General features: G+C 47.4%; 1 pseudogene; it reads left to right on the plus strand.

The window, feature by feature from the left end:
- Positions 1 to 9078: 9078 nt before the first annotated feature.
- Positions 9079 to 23913, plus strand: LOC130493049 (E3 ubiquitin-protein ligase TRIM7-like; annotated as a pseudogene).
- Positions 23914 to 24724: the final 811 nt, after the last annotated feature.

Below are 24724 nucleotides of genomic sequence, written 5' to 3' on the forward strand. Positions count from 1 at the left end.
GACCGTTTCTCCACACCAGGAGCATCAATGAGGCCTCTCCGGGCTCCCAATCACCAAAACTGACTGGAGTAAAAGGGAGACATTCCCCTTTTTAAATTGTATCTCATTTCTGAAAGACAAAGTAACACATTTCACTTTATAAGGAATAAAAGGCTTTTTCTCAGGGAGAACTGTGCATAGACTCCCCCCCTCCCCCACCCCTGGGACTCCTCCAGCCTCCATTCCTTTCAAGCACAAGAGGAAGAACTGAAGAACAACACGAGGAAGAAAGAGGCCCCTGAAAGTCTAAGTTAATATTCTGGACTTTCTATTTTCTTTTGCTTTACTGTGCATCACCTGATAGGATTTGCCTCTCTGTTCATCATGGCCTTTCTGAAGGGCGCATAAGACCCTCTCCCTATAAAGGTTGATACATTCATCACAGTTGTGGTTCAGTTATACCACTGGCTGCAAAGATGTTGCTCTTATGATAAAGTTATGTAACCTTGAAAACTGCTGGCTTGAACTTCCGGGTCAGAGAGGAACCGCCGTGGACACGCGTCGGATCGCGCTCCGGCTAAGGGTTGCTGGGGGGCAAAAAAACCTGCCCCCCCTCCAGGCAAGCGGCACCCCTCGGGAAAAGAGGGGATGCTGATTCAGGCGCAGGCGAGCGGGCCGTCCTAGTAGCGGTCCCTGCTGAGAAATCGTCGGAGACCGCTCGGACGGAGAGCAGCTGAGAAGCGGGCGCCATTTTCTTCTACCGGCAGCCGGGACAAGCAGCGGGGATTCTCTGATTTAATCACATCAAGTAACTTCAATCTAGTGAATCTTACTAAATTTCACAACTGAGGTGTCCAACAGTCATTTATTGGGAGGGGGAAAGCATCCTTTTGACTTGCTATAACTCTACTAACAGGATCTGAACTGAAACTTGGCTTTTTGCCAGCCATTGCGCAGTTTAAAATCCAGCTGTGCCAACTACTGAAATCACTCATAAAAGGTTCTGTGAGCTGGGAAATAGTTGGCATGAAATAAATTTTGAATAAAGTGATTATCAAGAATCACTCTCTAAGGTCTGGAATATAAATCAAGTTCCAGGTTTTAACACAGATTTCTAAGTTGATGTATTGAACAGTGAAAGCCACACACCCCTCTTTGTGGATTACAAATTGCAGCCAACCTAGGACTAATGGGAGATAAAGATAAGAAAGAAAAGCACTCTAAAGAGTATCTTAAGGACTCCAAACAATTGCAAATACAGCAGTCTTCTCAACAAACAAGGAGAACTTCAGTCCCAAACATAAATTTAACACCAGTGACTTCACCCTCCTTAATGGTTACTTCTGTTACAGCCAAAATGGGACCAAAGCCAAAAATGGAGGACACTCTCAGTTCTCTTCATGAAATGATGGCAAAAACACTTCAAGAGGTGACAGCTATAAAAGGGGAACTGTGCCAAAATACAGTGGCCATCTCTGCCTTAAGAGATTCAATTACCTCTCTGACTGTAAGACAAGACAAGGTGGAGATTAAGCTTCAGAAATGCTCACAAGACAACAAAGAAACAAAAAAAGTGGACACTTTGGAGGTTTCGGTACAAGCATTCCAAGAAAGAGGAAAAAAGAGAAGCTCATATTCAATGTTGGAGCTTTAAGTTAAAGAGAATTGCATTCGCAGTCTGAAAGAGAAAGCTGAAGGAGGAGACCTAAAAAGTTTCTTAAAAGTACATCTGGCAGATTTTTTGCAGGAGGAAGAAGAACTCATTGAAGGAATGATTGTAACAACCTGCAGGATCAACTCAGCCTTTGCAACCAGAAATAATGTCCCAAGAGATTGTTTGGTTCAACTTTTCTTTAGAGGCCATCGAGATCTTATTCTGAACAAACACTACAAGAATCCACTCACAATAGATGGCAACCCGTTGAGAATAATGAAGGAGATTCCTGCAAGGCTACTTAGAAAAAGAAAAGACATCTCAGAGATCGCGGAAAGGCTGAAGTTCAACAGGATTCAACACAGATCGGAGTATCCACAAGGTATTTCCTTCTTCTTCAAGGCCAAAAGATACAAATTTACAGATACTCTTAAAGCGGAACAATTTCTAATACGATATGATAAGGATCTTCTTAAACCAACAAGACAACAACCTTCAAAGGATCTTCCAGAAGAGGCCAAATCTGCACAAGCAAGTGGAGGGATACAACCAACAGAACTGACAGAGGAAGAGTCTTTATCAGATGATAAAGAAGGCTGAATTACTTCAGTTAGAACCAAAATGAAAATACGGGGGGGGGGGGGGAGGGAAGGTGGTTTTTAATAAAGATTTCATTTAAAAATTGGGAAAGGTAAAAATGGAAATAACTGAATATTAAAATGCTGCAGGTATTGTCGTGGAATGTTAATGGTTTGAATTCTCCCAATAAGAGGAGGAAGGTATTTTATTATTTACAAAAAACTAAACCCAATATTTTCTGTCTACAGGAAACCCATATTTTGCCAAAGGACATAATAAGACTTGAACAGCCAAAATTAGGAAAACTTTTTACATCATGTAATGAAAAGAAAAAAGTTAATGGAATAGCTATGTATGTTCCTTTGGTAATGGAACCAAAGATTGTATATATTGATAATGAAGGTAGAATCTTATTGATAGAAATCACATTTGGATGCCAAAAAATATTGTTGGTGGGCATCTATGCTCCAAATATAAATCAAAAGATGTTTTTTAACAAATTGGCGCTAATATTAGCTTAACGTGCTACAGATAAAATGATATGGAAGGGAGATTTTAATGGGGTAATAGAACCAAAGTTGGATAGATCTACCCAAAAAAAGGGGGGGAAATGTGAGGGTAAACTACCGGGTATTTTTAATGATATTATAGAACAATGGAAAATGTTTGATATCTGGAGATTGTCAAATGGGAATAAAAAGGGATTTACATATTTTTCATCCAGGCATTCTACTTACTCAAGAATTGATATGATATGGCTCTCTAAAGGATTAATGACTATATCAGACAATGCGGAGATCTTACCTAGGGTGTTATCAGATCACAATGTTACAATAAGAGTTAAGATAGGAGAAACAGACCGTGCTCAATAAATATCTATTAAAAAATAAAAAGATCGTAGACAAATTAAAGATAGATATACAAAACTATTTTAATGAAAATGTAGTCATGGGAATATCTGATGAGATGGTTTGGGATGCTGGTAAAGCAGTATTTAGAGGACTTTTGATTCAACAAAATAAAAGATGGTTTAAAATGAAGGAGACACAAAAAATATTTTACAAGAAATTAGAGAAGAGGAAAAAAAAAAGAAACACATGACAAATTACTTAAACAGGACCAGGTTAATAATTTGAAAAAGCTACAACAGCAATATGAATTTTTAATTACATCAGAAATTGAAAAAAAGTAATGTTTAATAGACAAAGATTTTTTTGAACATGCTAATAAACCGGGTAAGTTGTTGGCTTGGCAGCTCAAACATAAACAAAAGAAGTTACCAATTTTAAGGATAAAAAAGAGGGCAAAATAATAAATAAACAAAAGATTATGGAAACATTTGTAGAATATTATACAAATTTATATAGAAGAAATCCGGTATCAGATAAGGAATTGGATATTTATTTGAAACAATTTGATTGGGAAGAAATATCACAAGAAAATAGGGATTGATTAGATTCTGTGATAACCCCGGAGGAATTGAAAGATGCAACTGGTAAGAGTAAGTTAAATAAATCTCCAGGCTTGGATGGATTTACAGCATTTTATTATAAAACCTTTGAAGAGCAATTGTCTCCATATTTATTAAAAGTCATGAATTCTTGTTTGCAGAAAGGATCTATGCCCCAGACCTGGAAACAAGCAAATATAGTATTAATACCAAAACCAAACTCAGACTTGTTAGAAGTTAAAAACTATAGACCTATTTCATTATTGAATAATGATTATAAACTTTTTGTTGATATTTTAGCTACTAGGTTAAAAACGGTTTTGAATGATTTTATACATGAAGATCAGGCCGGTTTTTTACCAGGTAGAATGATTAGTCAAAATGTTAGAACAATAATAGATTTGTTAGAATATGTAGAATGTACCACAACTCCAGTAGCGATGATTTTTTTAGATGCAGAGAAAGCGTTTGATAATGTTAATTGGAGATTTATGAAAAAAATATTAGAACATATGGGTATGGGAGTTGGCTTTAAGACAGCTATTGAGAGTATATATACTCAACAAACAGCTAGACCAGTGGTCGGCAAACTCATTAGTCAACAGAGCCAAATATCAACAGTACAACGATTGAGATTTCTTTTGAGAGCCAAATTTCTTAAACTTAAAACTATATAGGTAGGTACACTGTTTATTAACTTAATAAACTTTAATTAAAGTTTTAAGTCTTAATTAAACTATAGGTACACTGAATAAAACTTGATATCATACTTAATAATGATCTTATTTATCGATAAAAATTAAATTGTAAGTCCCTGCCATTTCCATCCTCGTCTGGAGGCCTGGTCTACTGCCATAAAAGCCTATTGGTAGACCTGGCCTCCGGCTGAGTCCCATTGGGAGGCCAGGTCTACCCATTGGCTTTCTTGGCAGTAGACCTAGCCTCCGGAGGCCCATAGAAGCCAATTGGTAGACCTGGCCTCTGAAGGGGGTCCAGGTCTACCGCCAAGAAAGCCAGTGGGTAGACATGGCCTCTGAGGAGGGGAAAAAGTCCCCCTCCAGAGACCAGGTCTACCCATTGGCTTCTATGGGTCTCTGGAGGCCAGGTCTACCCAGTGGCGTGGGGGTAGACCTGGCCTCCGCGGGGCTCAGGCACGCACGGGGGTGTGACCGGTCGGTCAGGTGACGGGTCCCCTCTCTCCTCGCGCCTCTCTCCTCGCGCATGCGTGGACGCCCGCCCGCTCTGCCCAGGCCCGCCGCAAGGGCAAGCAGCTCGGGAAGGCAGGGCAAGGCAGTGCCTGGCCGCGGAGCTCTGCCTCCAGGCCGCTCCGGTTGGGGCCGCTGGTGCACAGCGCGGAGGGGGGGCACCGGGAGCCGCCGTCCCTGTTTGCCAAGCGGGGAGGGGAGACTCCAGCAGGGAAGCGGTGGCTCCAGCCCTCTCAGGAGGAGAAGGGAGACCCTGCCCCGCCCACCCCAAGGCGATCCCTTTGCAAGTCCCCCCCGAAGAAGTGCAAAGGAGAGCTCGCGGTCTTCCTCTCCGCCCCCCCCCAGGGAAGGAGCTTTGGCGGCGAGGGGGAAGGGGGATCCAGCTCCTGCGCAACTTCCTCAGGAGTAAGGAATCTCCCGGGGTGGAGGAGGAAGGAGATCCCCCCAGGGGAAAAAGGGGGGAGCCCGAACCCAGGGTGTGTGTGAAGTCCCCCCCCCCCCGAGGTCAGCCTGGGGCTCCCCGACAACGAGTTGGCAATGCGGGTTGAAATTAAATCAAAAGGGTTTCCTTCTAGACATTAGGAAGAATTTTCTAACAGAGTAGTTCCTCAGTGGAACAGGCTTCCTCGGGAGGTGGTAAGCTCTCCTTCCCTGGAGGTTTTTAAGAAGAGGTTAGATGGCCATCTGTCAGCAAAGCTGATTCTGTGACCTTAGGCAGATGATGAGAGGGAGGGCATCTTGGCCATCTTCTGGTCACTAGGGGTGTGGAGGGGGGAGGTAGTTGTGAATTTCCTGCATTGTGCAGGGGGTTGGACTTGATGGCCCTGGTGGTCCCTTCCAACTTTATGATTCTATGATCTTGTCACAAGTTTTCTCCTAGATAGGTTAGGTAGGCCCTGTCCCGGATGAGCCAGACTAGCCCAGTCTCATCAGATCTTGGAAGCTAAGCAGGGTTGGCCCTGGTTAGTACTTGGATGGGAGACCACCAAGAAGAAGAAGAGTTGGTTTTTACCTGCCGACTTTCTCTGCCACTTAAGGGAGACTCAAACCAGCTTACAATTGCCTTCCCCTCCCCACAACAGACACCCTGTGTGGTAGGTGGGGCTGAGAGAGTGTGACTAACCCAAGGAAACCCAGCTGCCTTCGTGTGTAGGAGCGGGGAAACAAATCTAGTTCACCAGATTAGCCTCTCCTCATTGTGGAGGAGTGGGGAATCAAACCCGGTTCTCCAGATCAGACTCCACTGCTCCAAATCACGGCTCTTCACCACTACATCATGCTGCCTCTCCAGGGTCATGACACGAGGTGGGCAATGCCAAACCACCTCTGAAGGCCCCTTGCCTTGAAAACACCACAGGGCCATGAGTCAGCTGTGCCTTGAGGCAGAAAAAAAATGTGCACGAGAGAGAAGGAAAGTGCATGGGAATTTTTTTCATAATTTCTCCCACAAATCTGCTCTTTCTTGAGCACCGATAGACCACCCTCCAATGCACGTTGCTCCTCTTTCATGAGTACACCCACTGATTTTTTGTCTTGTGCTATAGCAATAATTCACAATGGGACTGCAACCGTGAATCATCAGTATAAGCTAAGTTCTCTTCTCAAGCCCTGCTCTCTGTGCCCGGGCCTGCAGAGGTGTGGTGGGTGGAGACTACAGACTGGTTTATGTTTTGGAGAGCTGCTTAAATTTTTTCGAGAGACTTGGAAGATTCCAGCCACAAAATGGCAGCTTGGTAGGTGGAGCCAGTCACAGAATGAAATGGAGGCTGAAGTTGGTTCCCAGTTCCCTATTCACATTTCCTAGTTCCTTATTTGTGAGTCCAAAAACAAATATTGGGGGTAATTTTAAAGCTCTGTACCCTAAAATAAGGCTTGGCCCACCACATATCCTACACCCCCACATTCAAGGGGCCTGGCCCTCCAAGTGTTTCCCGGTCAAATGCCCAATTTTTTTGCTACCTGCTCCAAAGTGGAGTGCCCTGAGGACAAATGCACTTGCAGAAAGTGGGGGGGAGGGGGAGCTGCACCCCAAAACAATCTGGACCACCACGAGTCACACATCTCCAGAGTCTGTCCCTTTAAGAAGATATGCAGTGGTGCCTGGTCCAAACACTGGTTCTGGCACCACGAGCTTTTGTTTAGGTTGCTCCAAGAAGCTTAGATTAAGAAGGTTTGAATAAAAAACTGGAATAGCTGCATTCCAAAATAAGGCACAGACCACCATATAGCCTCGACCCCCACATCCAGGGGTCTCTGCACACCAAGTGGACCTATGCTGTTTCCTGGTCCATTTGGAGGGCTGAGTCACCTGAATGTGGAGTGTAGGATATGTGGTGGTCCAAATCTTATTTTGGGGGTGCAGAGCTTTCAGATTATCCTCAGTGTTTGTGAATAAGGAACTATTGGTGCCAGAGGAGAGGTGGGTGTGGTTTCTGAGCTGTTCGGGATGTGTCTGTGTGAAAATCTAGCTTTAGGAGAGCGCATTAGAAGCACATGGTTCTGCTGGGAGGGGCTCATGGTTGAGTGGGGTGAGTCAGCCGCCTGCTGTTGTCTGGGGGTACAGCCACAGCTATCCAGGGTTTTGCAGAGTGCACCACAAGTATGATCACCTACCCACTGAGTGGAAATCATGGGTGTGAGCCCAATGCATGAAGCTCTTGGCTCTCAGAGGGCAGGTTCATTCCCTTGAGGCTAGGATTTGCTGACCTGGAGAAGCAGATGCAGGGAGAGATTTGGGGAAGAGACATTCAGGGACTTACCAGAACAGTTCTACTGTGCTATTGTGGAGGGTCTCATGGTTGGAGGGTATCAGTGTGAGGAGGATGGATGTGATACCTTAGAAGGAACCTCTTCCTTGGGTGATGGACCAATGTCCTCTCAGACTGAGGATACTCTTCTGCGGTTGGGGGGAGGTGGGTTTTGATAGTAGAACCCTCCATTTCTATTTAGGGTCTGTCATTCTACTCTGTCAACACTACTCCCAGGGGCAGTCATTCCAGGTCCAAACCATGTCTTCTGCTTCCAGGGGCTGTCATTCCCCTGTGGGGACCCAGGATACTGGCGGAGGTGGGGGATGGGTTGTCAGCCCCAGGCTGGAAAACCTCTGGAGATTTGGGGATGGAGCCTGGGGAGGACAGGGACCTCTGTGGGGGTACAATGCCATAGAGTGCACCCTTCAAAGCATCCATTTTCTCCAGGGAAACTGATCTCTGTAGTCTTGAGATGAGCAGTAATTCAGGGAGATCCCCAGGCCCCATCTGGAGGCTGGCATCCCTGGGCCTCATTCTAGTCTCTGAGCACTTATCCTACTCCCAGGGGCTGTCATTCCACTTGGAGGGCTGTCATTCCACTCCTAGAGCAGTGTCGCACGGACTAAAGACCTTCCTTCAAAACCAATTTTGCATTTTCATTGCAACTTCTGCCTGCTGTCTTATATTCCAATGAGCCAATGCAAGGCAATTGTCATTCCAGGCCCCCATTGTAGCCAGTGGGCATGCCAGTATCTCCCTTTGGTCCCCTTGGGCAATACTATGTCATTCGTTCCAGTACATCCCTTCCCAGGCTAGGGAGTGAGCGCTGATCTCTGCCCCAGACCCGGGAAGCATCTCTCTCCGGCGCTAGGAACATCCCATTTCAAAACCTTGGGATTTTTCAACCCCCTGGGATTCCTTCCATTGGAGGCGGGCGCTTGCAAATACGAGGCCAAAGGAGACGCTACCAAGGTTTGCCTTCCGTCCCAGGCCCTTTCTCTAGAGCAGTGGTTCCCAACCTTTTTTTGACTAGGGACCACTAGGACTTTTTTGTTCGGTGCAGGGACCCCAAGGTTCAAAATAAAAATTCCGGGAATTTGAAAATAAACTTTAATCATAACTGTTAGTTAAACATTAAACTTAGAATTATATTTGAATATATATATTTTATAATAGAGAACTTTTAATTGAAAATATTAATTTATTATGAGTTTATAACTTTGTTTCGCAGACCTTAATTTAGTTCTCGCGGACCCCTGGGGGTCCACGGACCCCTGGTTGGGAACCAGTGCTCTAGAGGGTTTTGTGCTTTTCTTTTTGCAGGTAAGCCCAGCTCTATCGTCAGGCCGTTGATGCCACATATGAGAGTCCCTCGTTTGCAGGAAGGGGAACGCCCCGTCGCTGCTTTGGAAAGCGTGAAAACGAAACGGACTACTCTCCCTTCCCTTCCTCGAAGCAGCCATGGCGGCTGGAGGTGCCGTCCAGGAGCTCTGCGAGGAAGCCTCTTGCTCCATCTGCCTCGACTATTTCAGGGATCCCGTCATGATCGTTGAGTGCGGCCACAATTTCTGCCGCGCCTGCCTGACCCGCAGCTGGGGGGCGTCGGGGGCCGAGGCTTCCTGCCCTCAATGCAGAGGGAGAGCTCGGAAGAGGAACCTCCGGCCCAACCAGCAGCTGGCAAACTTTGTGGAAATAATCCAGAAACTCAGTCTGCAAGAGGGAAAGGGGGCAGAAGGCGAGGGGGGCGTCTGCGAGAAGCACCAGGAGCCCCTGAGGTTTTTCTGCGTGGAAGACGAAGCCCCCCTCTGCGTGGTCTGCAGCAGATCCAAGGAGCACAAAGACCACCAGGTGATTCCTCTGGAGGAGGCTTTGCAAGAAAAGAGGGTGGAGGAGACTTTCTTGCATCCTTGTGTGTGGCTTAACATTTCCTTTTGGCCAAAGCTCTCTCAAGCTTGTGGTCGTTCCTGCTTGCTGGCTTGTTACTATTGATATAAAATATGAATATATGATATTATATTATTTCCCCCAGCCACAAATGGGCTCGCAAAGCAGCTGCTAGTAATAAACGGATCAAAAAAGGCGCTTGAGGAGGGGGTTTTCCGTCATAATGGAGAGGAGGGCCTGGCTGCCGCTCCTTCTCTTCCTCACCCCATCCCACTAGGAGACCATCCTTTGTGGGACAGGGTAAAGGCCAGAGCAGCCCAGAACAGGCATTAAACAAATAATAGTACCACAAAAAAAAAAAAAAAAAAAAAAAAAAACAGTGGCTGCTTTCAAGACACTCTAGAACAATATTTTAGAGATTCAAAACGGAGAAAGAGTTTATTAACCCTTTCCAGGCCAAAATTCCCCCAGAACATGCATCTTTCCTTTTTTTTAAAAAGTGTCTAGCTACTTTTGTTGCAAATATGTTTTCCCCTTATATCTCTACAATGAAAAGGGAACAGTGAGACTACACTTGCCAGTAGGAAATAATGACACCACTCTTGCCAATAAGGAACAGTGAGACCACACTTGCCAACTGGGAACAATGACACTACGCTTGCCAATAGGGGATGAAGAAATGAAGGAAATCGCACTTGCCCATAGACAATAGGCGAAGGAATGATGGAAGGCAGGCTTGAAGGAAGGAACACCTGAGGTTCCTTCCATGATGCTGGCCCAATGGTGTTGTCTCAGAAGTGTCACCCACAGCTCCATGGTGTCAGGAACCGTCTGGGCAGGCCTCCCCTCATAAGCAAGTGACCCCTGACTTACATCATCACCACGCTCATTGTTAGATGCCTCAGGCACCCTCTCCACCAGGCGGACACCGTGCAGCCAGGGTGCCTATCTGACCTGTTCACCATGGCCCTGACCAGAGCATTTCTGGCTTGAAGGAGCCTCTCTGTCTGGTGCCCTCTTCTATCCATGGGCTGGCTTCGGGAGCTGTGTACTCAGGGGATGGAAGGTTGGATCTCCCTCATGGACACCAGCCCCACCGCCCCACCCCAGTATTTTTGGTGCTAGAGAGGATCCGGGAGCCTCTGTGCCCCAGGACTGCAGCTGACGCAGGGGGTCATTTATCTATTGCCTTTCAGTGGGGTCCATCCCCACTCTCAGGCTCATATAAATCCCATTTCCTTGTTTTTGGTATCAGGCAGTCGTGGTTGGTAGAAGAGAGAGAGTTTGCCAGAAGCACCAGGAGCCGCTGAAGCTCTTCTGCAAGGACGACAAAGCTCTCATCTGTGTGGTCTGTGACCGATCCAAGGAGCACAGAAATCATGAAACCCTTCCTCTTGAGGAGGCCTCCCAAGAGTACAAGGTAGGAAATCTACATGGTGGAGGTTGGTGGGGAAGAGCTGTGGATCCTTACCTTCTCTTTGGTCTCTTTGTGGGGAACGGTCTCCAGTTTCTGCCTCAGCTTCTGGGCCCAAATTGGGGAGTGAAAACACCTCTTTGCTGCCTCCTTCCTGGTTTAGTGGCTCCCAAGATCATTACCTCCTTGCCCCTGCTAAGGCTAAAGTGGGGAGATTGACTGACTTCCTGTCTGGCTGTGTTGACGTCTGGGCAGCCCATTGTACAGTTGAGCTACAAGGGGGCAGCTGCCTGACTCTCAGTTTTAAACACACACACACACACACACACACACACACACACACACGGCTTTCTCAACTTCAATGACTGTCCTTGAGTTGCTGTTTGCCTGGGCGGGGGGGGGGAATGTGTGCAGATTTGGTATCTGTCTGTGTCCCCTACTTGCAGGTAGTAGCTGTGAGGCAGCAGTTTAAATCAGAAGAAGACCTTTTGGGGGGCAGGAGAGCGACGCATGAAGCTGCCTTATTCAGAGTCAGACCCTTGGTCTGTGCAGGTCCCCTCTGACTGGCAGCAGCTCTTCTCCAGGTAGAGAGGTCTTTCGCCTCAACTGCTACCCATTCATTTCAAGCCGGGGATTGAACTAAGGATTTTCTGCTTCCCAAGCAGATACTCTGAGGGCCACTGAGCTATGGCCCTTCCACTGCACCATGGCACTACCAGGAATCCTCCCTTTCCCACAGCTGTGATTGCTTCCACATGAGCTTTCCCTGCATTGGTATTCTCTTTCTTGGAAGAACATACCCAAAGAGGGTTTGGGAAAGCGTAGAATGGAAGGTACACATTTCCTCCACCATCCCCAATCCAGTCCCCTTCCACCTAGCTCAGGGGTGGGGAACCTTTTTCCCCCCAAGGGCCATTTCGATATTTATAACATCATTCGCGGGCCATACAAAATTATCAACTTGAAAATTAGCCGACCAAGCCCCAAGCAGGCAGCTGCCCCAGATGACCCCCCCCCTGGTGCGGGCAAGCAGGCAGGCATCCAACCAGTGGTGCACTCACCCACCTGGTGGCACAGGATGGTCTGTTGCACCAGCCAGGTGTAGCCATCCAACCGCATGCCGGAGTTGCTCCTGCTCTGCATGGTTGGGGCTGGATTCTACAGCCAGCTCCTGCTACCTCTGCCTGCAGGGATGAAATGATTGAGGACATACTGGCTAAGAAATTCCCCCGTGCACATTCTGGCCATGCCCCTTTTAACCCCTCCATTGTTGCCACTTCTGCCCCCAGCCCTCTTGTAGTACAGAGAGAATATGTTTCTCCATGGCCCGGGTGAGAAACACAGTTTCTTGGGCGTTCCTAGCAGCTCCAAAGCTAATGACTCTTCTGCAAGGGTGGGGGGGAAAGTTCCTTTTCTCGGCAAAACAAACTCACATCTGCCTTGAATAGAGGCTATTCCTGTCCATGGGAGGGGGCAGATCACCAGTCTTAGATCCTTCTGAGCTAGAGATCTGGCCAGACCAAATGATTTCGCGGGCCTTAAATGGCCCCCAGGCCTGACGTTCCCCACCCCTGACCTAGGAGCACCCCCCCACACGCACATACCTCCCAAGAGCTTTTTGCCATTTATGTCACTACTGGGTATATTACTGGAATGTTAACAGAATATAGTGATATACAGTTGAGCTGCAAGGGGGCAGCTGCCTGACTCTCAATTTTAACCCCCCCCCCCCACACACACACAGCTTTCTCAACTTCAATGACTATCCTTGAGTTGCTGTTCGCCTGGGGGCAGGGGGAATGTGAGCAGATTTGGTACCTGTCTGTTTCTCCCACTTGCACACAGTAGCTGTGAGGCAGCAGTTTAAATCAGAAGAGCTTTTGGGGGCGGGAGAGGTACACATGAAGCTGCCTTGTTCTGAGTCCGGTCCGGAGTGTCCAGGTCCACTCTGACTGCCATTGGCTCTTCTCCAGGTGGAGGTCTTTCGCATCAACTGCTACCCATTCACTTCAACTGGAGAAGCCAGGGATTGAATAATTTTCAATGCAAAAAACCCTCCTGTGGTGGGCTCAAGGGTGGAATGGGTGGGTAGCAGAATTGGCACTATGAATGTCTTCGCATTCTTGGTGGGTATCAGAGGCGAATGGGGTGCCACGTAGGGCAGTTATATCTAGTTTGGCCCTTAATAACAGTTATGCATCTCTTATGTTTTATAATAAACTTCTAAAAAAGGAACCAGTCTCAGTTTCGGGTCTCTCCTCCCCCAGGATCAGTTCTGCAACAGTCTGGAGATGCTGAAGAAGGAGAGGGAAAGAATTGTGGCGTGTAAAGCAGATGTAGTGAAGGAAAGCCAAGACTTGCTCGTAAGTGTCACTATGGCTTTGAAGTAAACAGTTCTAGGACTAGTATGGGTGGGTGGGGGGAGAATGGAGTACAAATAGCAGAAAAGTCAACCCCTCGAGGCAACCCCCCCTTTCAGTTTGGAAATTCAGTGCCCAGATGGTCAGTATTCAAGCAGACCAGGAGCCCCCAAAGATAGACTTAACATTGCAATGCTAAGCAGAGTTATACCCAGGCAGTGGGGCTAAGGATGCTGCAGAACTGCCCTCCTGGTGCCGCGGGAATGGGCTGCCCTGGTTGTTCACCTAGATCTAGAACCCCCTTTTTTCTTAAGTGTTTTTGTTCTTGAATCAGCTGACTTTCCAATGTGCTCTGTACTGTGGGGTAAATACTGAGTAGATGAACGTATGTGTCAATTCCCCATTTGTGTGCCTGCACCAACACTGCAAGCCAGAAGAAGTCCCTGAAAAGAGACGAGGGTGTGTCCCACCCACCCACCCCGAGAAATGCTGGGTAGAAATGCTGATAGATACTCCACTGATCCTGAACTGGGCCAAGGGTTGTTCAGCCATTGCTGATTCTAAGGGGGAAGGGGGAGAAGTGCTTGAGATACTCAGTGGCGTGTCGATCTTTTCCCCAATGAATTTTTTTCTTTCCCAGAATGCAGCCAGGGAGACCAAATGAGGGGAAGGGACTTCTTAGATCTTTTCTCCGCAGTGATATTTTTACTCAAACATCATACCTTTCGCCTGTTGTGAAGTGGGGGGGGGGTGTCAGCATATGGAGGGTGTTTTGTTGGGGAAACAAATGGACTCAAGAAGCCCCTTCTATTCTCTGGGTCTTCTGCTGCAGTCATCGTCCTCTGTGGCTGAAAGAACCTCTCCAGGAGTTGGAGTGAGACGTACTTTGGCCCTCAGGATGGGTTCATGGAATTATTTCCTTTTCCCAGCCAAATGCTGATGTGATCACTGTGAAAGGCCTAAGTGCCCTTTCGACAGGAGTCCTCTGAAGAGCCTCTTCTCACTGCAAAGACCTGACCTGATTTCCTTCTCTTTCCATTCCAGAAGCAAGCTACAGGAGAGAAGCAAGAGACGGCAGCCAAGTTCAGGTAACTATACTCATTTCTGGAGGAGCAAGAGAAACTTCTGCTGGCCCGGATGGAAGAGGTGGAGAAGGAGGTGGCAAGAAACAGGGATCAGCACCTGACTGAACTCTCTGAAAAACTCTCCTCTCTGGACAGCCTCATCTGGGAGATGGAGGAGAAATGTCAGCAGCCAGCCAGTGAACTCCTGCAGGTAAGAGTGTGGCAGGAACAGCCCAGGCTCCCCTTTGGGAGAAGGCTGCCCCAAACCCTTTCTGTGCCTCCTTCGCTTGGGCAGAAAGCAAATGAGCCCAGTTTGTGTTGCTAGCAAGTTTTCATCTCTGTGCATGGGCTGCTTTCCCCTCTTACCCTCCCTGATAGACTGAGGCCACGTGGCTTCCATCTCAGAAGCAGAAGTGTGTTTGTGTGTCAATCAACAGTCTGGGGAACGACATTCAAGTCACACCAGGTAGCTCTTTCCCGACCACCAGGAACGAGGGTCATAGGCGAGATTTTCACAGCCAGATTTAAAAGGAGGATGTGTATATTGAGGTGAACGTAGCTCATACTTGTTGCGTGCAGTTTGGTGCACAAAAATGAATGCACACACACAACGGCAGCAACCAGTGGTAGGGGAGTAGCATCCACACACCCGTTAGTGGCACTGCTGTGCTAGCTGCTGCTGCCAACCTGTCACTTATGTGCAGTTGCAATGGCATTTGTGCCCAGACCCCACCTTTCCCTGCTGAGCCATATTACAATGCTGCAAGGAAAAGGGGGAAAGCCCTTTAAAGGGCTGAAAGGTGACAGAGTTTGGCTCTTCTCCTCTCAGCCCCTGTGGGCCCAGCATCCCCCGCCCCCATCAGAGGGCTTTTCTCAAGCTTTAAAGAAAAGGGCCATGGCTAGATTGTTCTAGTGTTGTAGCATTATAATGATATGTTGCACTAATATTTGGCTTTTAATTTAAAAGCAATAAAGTGCAGGCTGCACATTTCCAATTATAACTCTGCAACAAGGACTTTATTTACACAAAAATTAAAGCAGGGGTCCACCATGTTGTTTCAATTCTTCTGTAATCTAGCATTTTTTTAATCCTGGGAAATGCTCTCCAGTGGCAAGAAGGGAAATAACAGTGACACAGTGTTGCAAGGAATGTTGCTGGGCATGCCTCTGCATCCATAAATGGCCATGGGAGCTACTTGGAGGGCTTCCTGCCTTCCCATGTGAGGAAAATCCCTTTTGTGAAAGTAGCCGCTGTTGAATCACCAAAGGAGATCACCAACTCTCCTCTGAAATGTCTCCACTTTGTCTGCTAATGTTAACCTCACAAAGGTTTTCTCCCACTTTATGGAGATGCACCCCAGGCTTTGAGTGGAGTCTGCTAGCTGGACACTAGAGAAGGGCCAGAGTGCAGAATTTTCCAGGGTCTGAGGGGTCTTCCTGGTGTGGCCTTTTAGTAACCATTGAGGTCTCCCTTCTTTCTCTTTCTCTGCCATTTTTTTTTTAGGATGCCAGAAGTACCTTGCAGAGGTAAGTGGATCTTTCTCAAGAACCTTCTTTATGCTGGGAAGGGTGTGGGTACACTGTGAAGGTCCTTCAGGATGGTGGCTGAGGGACAAGTCGGTTGTAATTGGGATCATGGATCCCCATCCATCTGTCAGTGGCAAACAGCTTAAACACAGAGCCTCATCAACAGGAAATCATGAAGTAGTATTGGGGGGGGGGTCTGTTTTGACACCTAGCTGGAAAATCTCTAGAAGAGGGGTCCCCAACCTTTTTGAGGCTGCAGGCATCTTTGGAATTCTGCCCTGGTGTGGTGGGCGCAGTCACAGAATGGCTGGCACAAAATGGGTGCTGTAGGAGGCAGAGCCAGCCACAAAATGTTGCAGCTTCTCTTCACACAGAGAAGATCTTTTTGTTGTGGCAGCAGCTGTTTTGAAAGCAACATTTAAAAAACTACCCCAGGAAATACAGGGTTTGAGTCTCCTCAGCTACATTCGTTCCATAAAATGGCAGTTCCATAAAATGGAAACTTTATTTGGCCGAAATAATGCCTTGGTTGGCATCGGGACTGACTATGGGCATTTTAGAGGTGAACAGGGATATGACCACCCAACCCAATTCGATGTGCTCGTTTGTTAAGGAGGGTAGGGTGAGGCTACACATGAGGAACCATGAGCTGGTGTGTGCCATGTTTCCATCAGTGTTCCTGAATCCACCTAGCACTTAAATGTGCTGCTCCTACTCAGATTACTTCCTGGCTGTTTCCACACTGGCTGCCATGTGGTAACAACAGGGCTTCTGAAATAAAGCATTTGTTATGCTGAGCAACCCATGATGGGGAACACACAGCTGGTGGTCAGAAAATTTGCACCTCTTCTTTAAGTCTCCCCAGGTAGTTTCAGAGGAAGAAGTAACATTATTGGGGTTGAAGTTTCCACGCCTCCCACCTAGGGTTGCCAACCTTCAGGTACTAGCTGATAATCTCCTGCTATTACAACTGTTCTCCAGCCAATAGAGATCAGTTCCCCTGGAGAAAATGGCTGCTTTGGCAATTGGACTCTATGGCATTGAAGTCCCTCCCCTCCCCAAACCCCATCCTCCTCAGGCTCCACCCCCAAAACCTCCTGCCTGTGGCAAGGAGGAACCTGGCAACCCTACTCCCACCAGGGGCAAATGATTAAAAGAAACAAAAGGAAGGACACTTCCATATGGTGATGTCATGTGACCTGTTTCCTTCCACCGTCTCTCAGCCTCACTCTTGGGAACATAAGTAGAGCCAGGTGGATGAGACCAGTGGTCAGCTTGGTCCAGCATCCTGTTTCACACAGTGGCCAAGGGTTGCCCCTACCTGGCCAACAAACAAGGCGTAGAGGTTGAGGCCCTCCCCTGCTGATGCCTCCTAGCAGTGTTATTCAGAGGTTGGCTGCCCCTGGCTATGGTCACCAGGTCTTCTAGTTGCTGATGGACCCCTGCTCCATGAATCTGCCTAGTCCCCTTTTAAAGCTTTCTCTGTTCATGGCCATCACTACCTCAATCTACAGTGAATTCTCAACTTCATTCAGTGCCCCTGAGTTCTGGTATTATGGAAGAGGGATAAAAAGACATGAAGGCACTGAACCTAATTCTGCCCTCTATTTTATCCTCATAACATCCCTATCTGAGAGAAAGAGGGACTGGTCTAAGTTCACCCAGGGAGCTATATAGCTGCATGTGGGATTGAACCAGGGTCCTACAATCCTAGTCACCGGACACAAGAAGCTGCCGTACATTGAATCAGACCATTGGTCTGTCAGAGTTCGTATTGTCTACTCAGAGCAGCAGTGGCTCTCCAGGGTCTCTGGTAGAGGTCTGTCACGCCACCTCCTACCTGATCCTTTGACCTGGAGATGCCAGGGATTGAACCCAGGACCTTCTGCATGCCAAGCAGATGCTCTACCACTGAGCTGCAGCCCCTCCCTTAACTCTAAAGTCCAGAACTCCAACCACCCAGCTTTCTTTTTCTTCTGCTAGACATTTGCAAGGCAGATCTGGGCAGGGGGTGTGGGGTTGGTATTTTGAAGGCGAAACTTGGTGTTTGCTTTTTTCAGAGTTGGGTCTGGGTTCCCCTCAGCCACTCAAGAACTTTTGGTAATAAAGCAGAGCCTGTAGGGCCTTGAAATGCCTCTGCAGGGGAGGAAGGGCTCCTGCCTCCCCCCAGCCATTTTTCGTGTCCAGACAACCCTGGGGAGGGGAGTTACTTTCCCCCCAGCACAGTTTCTGCATGGGAAAATGGCTGGTGGGGTTACAGGAGCCCTTCCTCCCCCTGTGGTGGTTTTCTGAGCCCAAACGGCCTTTGTTTCATTTTTTAATGATTCCCTGTGTGGCTTTGGGGTCTCAGGAGCTACAGTGAGGTGGACGTTGCTCTCTGAAGAACCTCCCATCTTGCTCTGCATTCAGCCTCAGCCTCTGTCTCTCGGCCTTCTGCCAATTCCTTCCTCTGTTTCTCCGATCTGCCTGGGGCGAGGCGGGATTGAGAATTAGATGGATGGTACCTTGACATGATTTTTCTCAAGGTATGAAGAAAAAGAGGTGTTTGAGGATCCAGTGGCTTTTCTTCCTGCACAGAAGGGGTGCATCTTGGACTTCTCCGATCTAAATCTCTTTTTGGAGGGCATCAAGAATCAATTCAAAGGTAATGAAGAAACACTGCAGGGATTTCAGACTCTGCATTAGCTTGGACCAGATGTCTTTTAGGCTGCTTATATTGAGGTCCCCAACCTTTTTGAGCCCATGGCCCCCTTTGGAATTCAGACGCAGCCACAAACCTTTGGAATTCAGGCACAGCCACAAACTAGCTTCCACTGGAAGTGGAGCCAGCCACAAAATGGATGCTGCATCGTAACCTTCAGTCACACAGGGAAAATCCTTCTGCTTTTGGTGGCAGAAGCTTGAAAGCAACATTTTTATAAAGCTGTTCAGCCAGTCAGAAGCCTTGCTTGGCAAAAGTTCCACCTCGCTCTGGCCTCTTCATTAAATACTTGATGGACACCAATAAAGGGATTGGTGGCCGCCTTGCTGGGGACCCCTGCCTTATATCATTAGCAGACCCAGGAATATGAGGAGTGTGCATACCAATTAGGTAGTTCACTGCTCTCTAGTTATTTGTGTCTGTGGACTGGCAGACTGGGAGGCAGTGGTGGAACCTAAAATGAAAGGGAAGGGGAGGAAACTGTCCCTTAAGGCATCCTCATTTAATGGCAACCCCCCCATCCAATCCCTTTCAGGAACACCTACCCCCATTCTCATTGCAGCATTTCTATGGCTAAATTGGACCTATCAAAACTTGAGCATGATGTAGCTGAGCCCACAGAGTGGTCTCAAGGCTCAGATAGTGCCCATAGAAATCAGTGGGTTTAGAAGGACATAATTCTGCTTAGGATGGCACTGTGCTAGCACTCTTTGGAAGGATCCTAAGTAGACCCTTGGGCCGCAGGCCTTAGCATACTTTCTATGAAGTGAATCTCCAGTCACTCAAAGTGACTAGTAGAAATAAAGGTGAATATTTCCACATAAATAACATTTGGAAATTTCCACCCAGAAGTAGGTGTTACTTAACCTTTCAGCCAAAACTCAGAAGAAATATGTACGCATGTGCCATCAAGTCACGAACAACTTATGGCAACTCCAGAAAGAGGTTTTCAAGGCAAGTGAGAAGCAGAGATTTCTTTGCCATTTCCTTAATCTGCAGAATCTTCTTTGGTCTCCCGTCCAAGTATCAACCCTGCGGATATTTCAAGATCTGATGAGTCGGGGCTATACCATGACATCTTCCCTCCCGGAGAGAAAAAGAGACCATATTATTTACTGATGTTTTTGTCACAAGATTTGTGATAAGCACAAGGATCTGCTGGTCACGTTTGTTTCTTTTGCTTCCTCAGAAACTCTGAATTCTGGACTTGACCTGCAGAAAGGTAAATCTTTCTTCATACACCGTTCAATTATTTCTTAACTCAAAAGCTTCACCTTACAATTTGTGTTCTTCTGCTTAGTGATTTTCCAGAGATAACATTACTGGATGTTCTTGGTTTGTTCCTCAACCTCTCTCCCTGCCTCAGCCAGTTCCTTTTTGTTCTGAGGAGGAGGTCTGTCAGGGTGAGGATGAAAGGTGAACTTTCACCTACCTGCCGCCATACTGAAATGATGGGAGAAGGGTTTCTGGGCATCAGCCCTTGAGGGCCTTTCAGAATCCTCCCCATGAGAGGCCCAGACCAGGTCGGGAATCCCATTTCTCTCAGTGGATTTCCTACCTGCTTTCCGGGTTTCCCTCAGCTTCAAGGTGCTATAAATTGTGTATTTGATCCACAGGTTTTTTTTTAAAGCTGCCTTTGTGGAATGGCAGTATATAAAGGCTGACGTCCAGCCTGCCCTGGTGCCGTTTTCCAGTTGTTCACATATAATTTGTGTTTGATGTTTGGGAGAAGAAGGGGAACTTCGTGCCTGTCACTCACAACCTTCCTCTTTAGCACTTCCGCCTCCCCGTCTGTCACTTGGATTCACACTTCTGGGCAGGAGGAGGCCGTCTCCTGAGTATATTTTAGAGTGAATTCAGACAGAAGGCAGATATTTCCACGTTGGATGCTGGCTTAGCTCTGTTTTGCTCCCTTCTTCGTAGGGTCAGTTGTTGGCTGATTTAAATGAATACGTTTTCAAACAGCACTGATGGTATATCGCAACATATCAGTCCTTTACCACAGCTTTCAGTAAATTTGCAGAACTCCTGGATATTAGATGTATGTGTGTGTTCAGGGCAGCAAAGTTTCTTTCAAACCAGTTCTGCCTCATTGAAAAGTTACCTCTGTTTTAAAAAAAATTTACCCTTTGGTGCTGCCAAATTTGCAAGTATCAGAGTAGCATTTTCAATGCTCTGCAAAATATATGTGAGGCGAGGAAAGCCACTCTTGATGCCTCAGGACATTTGTTGCTTGGCTGAGTTCCATAACAAAAGTCTTTGTATTCTTCTGTCAAAGGTGGCTATTGAGATATCTGTTTTTCCAGGCCAGGGTAGGTCATGCTTGAAGTATGATAACTCTGTGATGGTAACTCTAGTGCAGAAGGGCAGCTCTTTTTAAACTGCCACCGAGGACAGTACAAGAGGGCTTAGTTTTTGCAGTGGCTTCCCCCCCAGCTTCCTCAACACATTTGTGCACCTGCTGGGGTTTACCAGGTTTTCTCCTATCTTTCTTAAACCTGGTTTGCAGGAAAGCTTGGATGGCTGCTATGTGGGTGGGAAAATTCAGATTTCCCCAACTATGGCAGCCATTTTCCTGACCTTGTAGGTTATCCGGGCTGTGTGACCTTGGTCTTGGTATTTTCTTTCCTGACGTTTCGCCAGCAGCTGTGGCAGGCATCTTCAGAGGAGTAACACTGAAGGACAGTGTTTCTCAGTGTCGAGTGTGTAGGAAGAGTAATATATAGTCAGAAGGGGGTTGGGTTTGAGCTGAATCATTGTCCTGTAAAGTATTATAACTTTATAATAACTCAGGAGACAATAACTCAGCTCAAATAATAATAACTCAGAGGACAATAACTGTAAAGTATTATAACTTTATAATAACTCGGGGACAATAACTCAGCTCAAATAATAATAACTCAGAGGACAATAACTCAGCTCAAACCCAACCCCCTTCTGACTATATATTACTCTTCCTACACCAGGGGTGGGGAACCTTTTTTCTGCCAAGGGCCATTTGGATATTTATAACATCATTCGCGGGCCATACAAAATTGTCAACTTAAAAATTAGCCTGCTATATTTGGTCAAACATTTAACCAAGAGGCATGACTGGAGACGGCTCCGAGTGTCTGCCACATAGAGCAACTTGCTTTTGAGCTCTGCTGTCCCCAGCTGGGCCCAAAAGATTCAGGCAGGGCAGCATCCTTCTGTGCTAGAGATCTGCCAGGACCCATGAAGGGCCAGACCAAATGATTTTGTGGGCCTTATACGGCCCCCGGGCCTGACGTTCCCCACCCCTGTCCTACACACTTGACACTGAGAGACTGTCCTTCAGTGTTACTCCTCTGAAGATGCCGGCCACAGCTGCTGGTGAAACGTCAGGAAAGAAAATACCAAGACCACAGTCACACAGCCCGGATAACCTACAAGAACCAATGAACTCTGACCGTGAAAGCCTTCGACAATATTTTCCTGACCCTTTCCTTGTGGTGATCATTACCTTGCCTCAGCTCTGGGGGGATTTTCAGTTTTTTAAAAATAGGCAATTGTATTATCATTACATAGATATAATGTTTCACCAATATGCATACCTGGTTCTCTGAATTCCCAGACTTCATTAAAAAGTAAGTCTCTAGACCTTTCTGTTGTGACAATATACAGGGAAAGGCATCGCTAGAGATGGAGTGGGGCGGGTGCTGCTGGGTTGAGTAGAAATATCATTCTTGGGATCCAGGAAAAACTTGTACAGCTGTAGTGGTCCATGCAAAATCTCAAAACAATAGCAAAATCAATGTAATACCTTCATTATTTATTAATTAAATTGGCACAAAACATTGTGTAAGCTTTCAAGCACAGCAGAGGTCTTCATCAGGCTGGCTGTTGCAACCTTTAAAAAGACAGAAGAGTGAAAGGCAGATTGTGCAGGCTGTGGAGTGAGGGTCTGATCTCGCAGGCATCCTCTGAGGGGTGCAGACAGGACATCAGCTCCACTTTATTGCTGACGTAACGTTACCTTACAGCAGATTCCTTGAGAAGCTGCATTCAGTCCAATCTTTGTTCTCTACTGGAATATAGAAACCACCCCAAGTCCATCCAAAAGTGTCCCAAATGCCAATTGAGAAACGCATTTCCCTGGCAAGCTGGAAGCAATGGGAACCCCGTTCCAGTCTCTATGTTTTGTTCAGGGTCAATTAAAGCTAAATTCAGTGGTATTCCTTGTTTTGAGATGTGTTCAACCCATTCTGTGCCTCTGCTCATTTTTCATGTGATTTGGGTTTTCTGTAAATGCTCTCTTGTGTGATTTCTTAGGGGGGGAAATCCTGTGACTGAAATATGCATGATTCTCTTCTCTCTCGAGGTTCTCCGCTTGGGATAGGATATGGGAAGAAATGGGTTGGGTTACTGTGGGGTTTTATTGTGGATTTTACCTGCCTTTTCCTGAAGCACAGAGGAAGACTTAGGGTTGCAGGTCCCTCTTTGCCAATGATGGGAGGTTTTGGGGGGCGGGGCCTGAGGAGGGCAGGGTTTGGGGGAGGGGAGGGGCTTCAGTGCCATAGAGTCCAATTGCCGAAGCGTCCATTTTCTCCAGAGGAACCGATCTCTATCGGCTGGAGATCAGCTGTAATAGCAGGAGATCTCCAGTTACTACCTGGAGGTTGGCAACCCAAGGGAGGCCGCTCTGCCGTTTAGCAGGTCAGGAGGAGGCAGGAGAGAGTCTGTGAATCCAGGAGGGGGTTTTGAAGAGGTGGGAGCAGGAGGAGGACGCAGAACAGGGCAGAGGGGGAGAAACCTCCCGGCTGAAAATGCTTCTCTTCTTGTCTCCTCATTTCCCCCCCAACAGCAAATGTGACTCTGGATCCAGACACGGCCCATCCCCAACTCATCCTGTCTGAGGATCGGAAAAGCATGAGATGGGGAGGAAAAGCTCAAGCTCTGCCCAGCAACCCTGAGAGATTTGAAAACTGTTACACTGTTCTGGGCCGTCAGGGATTCAGAGCAGGTCGCCATTACTGGGAAGTCCTTGTGGGAAGTGAGGAAGGATGGCGGGTGGGGGTGGCCAGAAAGTCCGTGGAGAGGAAGGGAGGGATCATCTTTAGTCCTGAGGGAGGGATCTGGGCTGTGGGGAAGTGGGGGGGCTGCTACAGGGCTGCCATCAAAGGCATAAACCCTCTCCTGTCCCTGACCGGGGAGCCCAAGAGGATCCGAGTCCGCCTGAACTACGCTGGGGGCCGAGTGGCCTTTTTCGACGCTGACCGAGGATCCCTTCTGTTCAAGTTCTCCGGAGCCTCCTTCCGTGGAGAGACCCTCCTGCCCTACTTTCAGGTGTGGGGAAATGGCCACCTCAAACTCTCTTCTTCTTAAGACCCTCCTCTCCACACCAGGAGCACCAAATGAGCCTCTCCGGGGCTCCCAGACCCCAAAACTGACTGGAGTAAAAGGGAGACATTTTCCCAACATTCCCTTTTTAAAATTTGTATCTCATTTCTTAAAGCAACAGTGACACGTTTCAGTCCATAAAGAAGAACCGGCTTGTTGTCCAGGAGAGCTGTGAATAGTCCATGTCCACCCCACCCCACCCCCTGCCATTCTCCCCTGGCCTCCATTCCTCTCAAGCACAAGAGGAACAACCAAAGACCTTGGAGAGGAAGAAAGAGGCCCCTGCAAGTCTGAGATGATCTTCTGGCCTTTCTCTTTTCAGGGCTTCACTGGGCAGCAGCACCTGTGAGGAAATTGCCTCTCCCTGTCAAGGCTGCTCCATTCATCGCAGTTGTGGTTCAGTTATATCACTGGTTGCAAAGATGATGTTGCTCTTATGATAAAGTTATGTTACCTTGAAAACTGGGCTGCCTTGAATTTTTTATTGGGTGGGGGAGGGTATATCGTGACTGTCGGACAACCACAAGGGTGCTTTTCATTTATTGGCTTGAGCCCTCCCCAGCGCTCCAGTTGGAAAGAAATTCAGGAGGGGGGTTTGCATAGCCAGGGTCCTGCTGGGTTAAAGGTTTCTATTTCCTGTTTTTTGTGTCTCTCTTCAAATCATGATAAACCCTTTTCATCCACACGGACGTCTCGCTCTCCTTTAATTGGGTTTCCAACAAACTGGGTGCTCCTACTTTGTTCTCACCACAACCCTGTGAGGGAAGTTGGGCCAAGAGCTACTGAGCTTCATTGC

The sequence above is a fragment of the Euleptes europaea genome, unplaced genomic scaffold, assembly GCF_029931775.1.
Source record: "Euleptes europaea isolate rEulEur1 unplaced genomic scaffold, rEulEur1.hap1 H_7, whole genome shotgun sequence".
Taxonomy (NCBI): Eukaryota; Metazoa; Chordata; class Lepidosauria; order Squamata; family Sphaerodactylidae; genus Euleptes; species Euleptes europaea.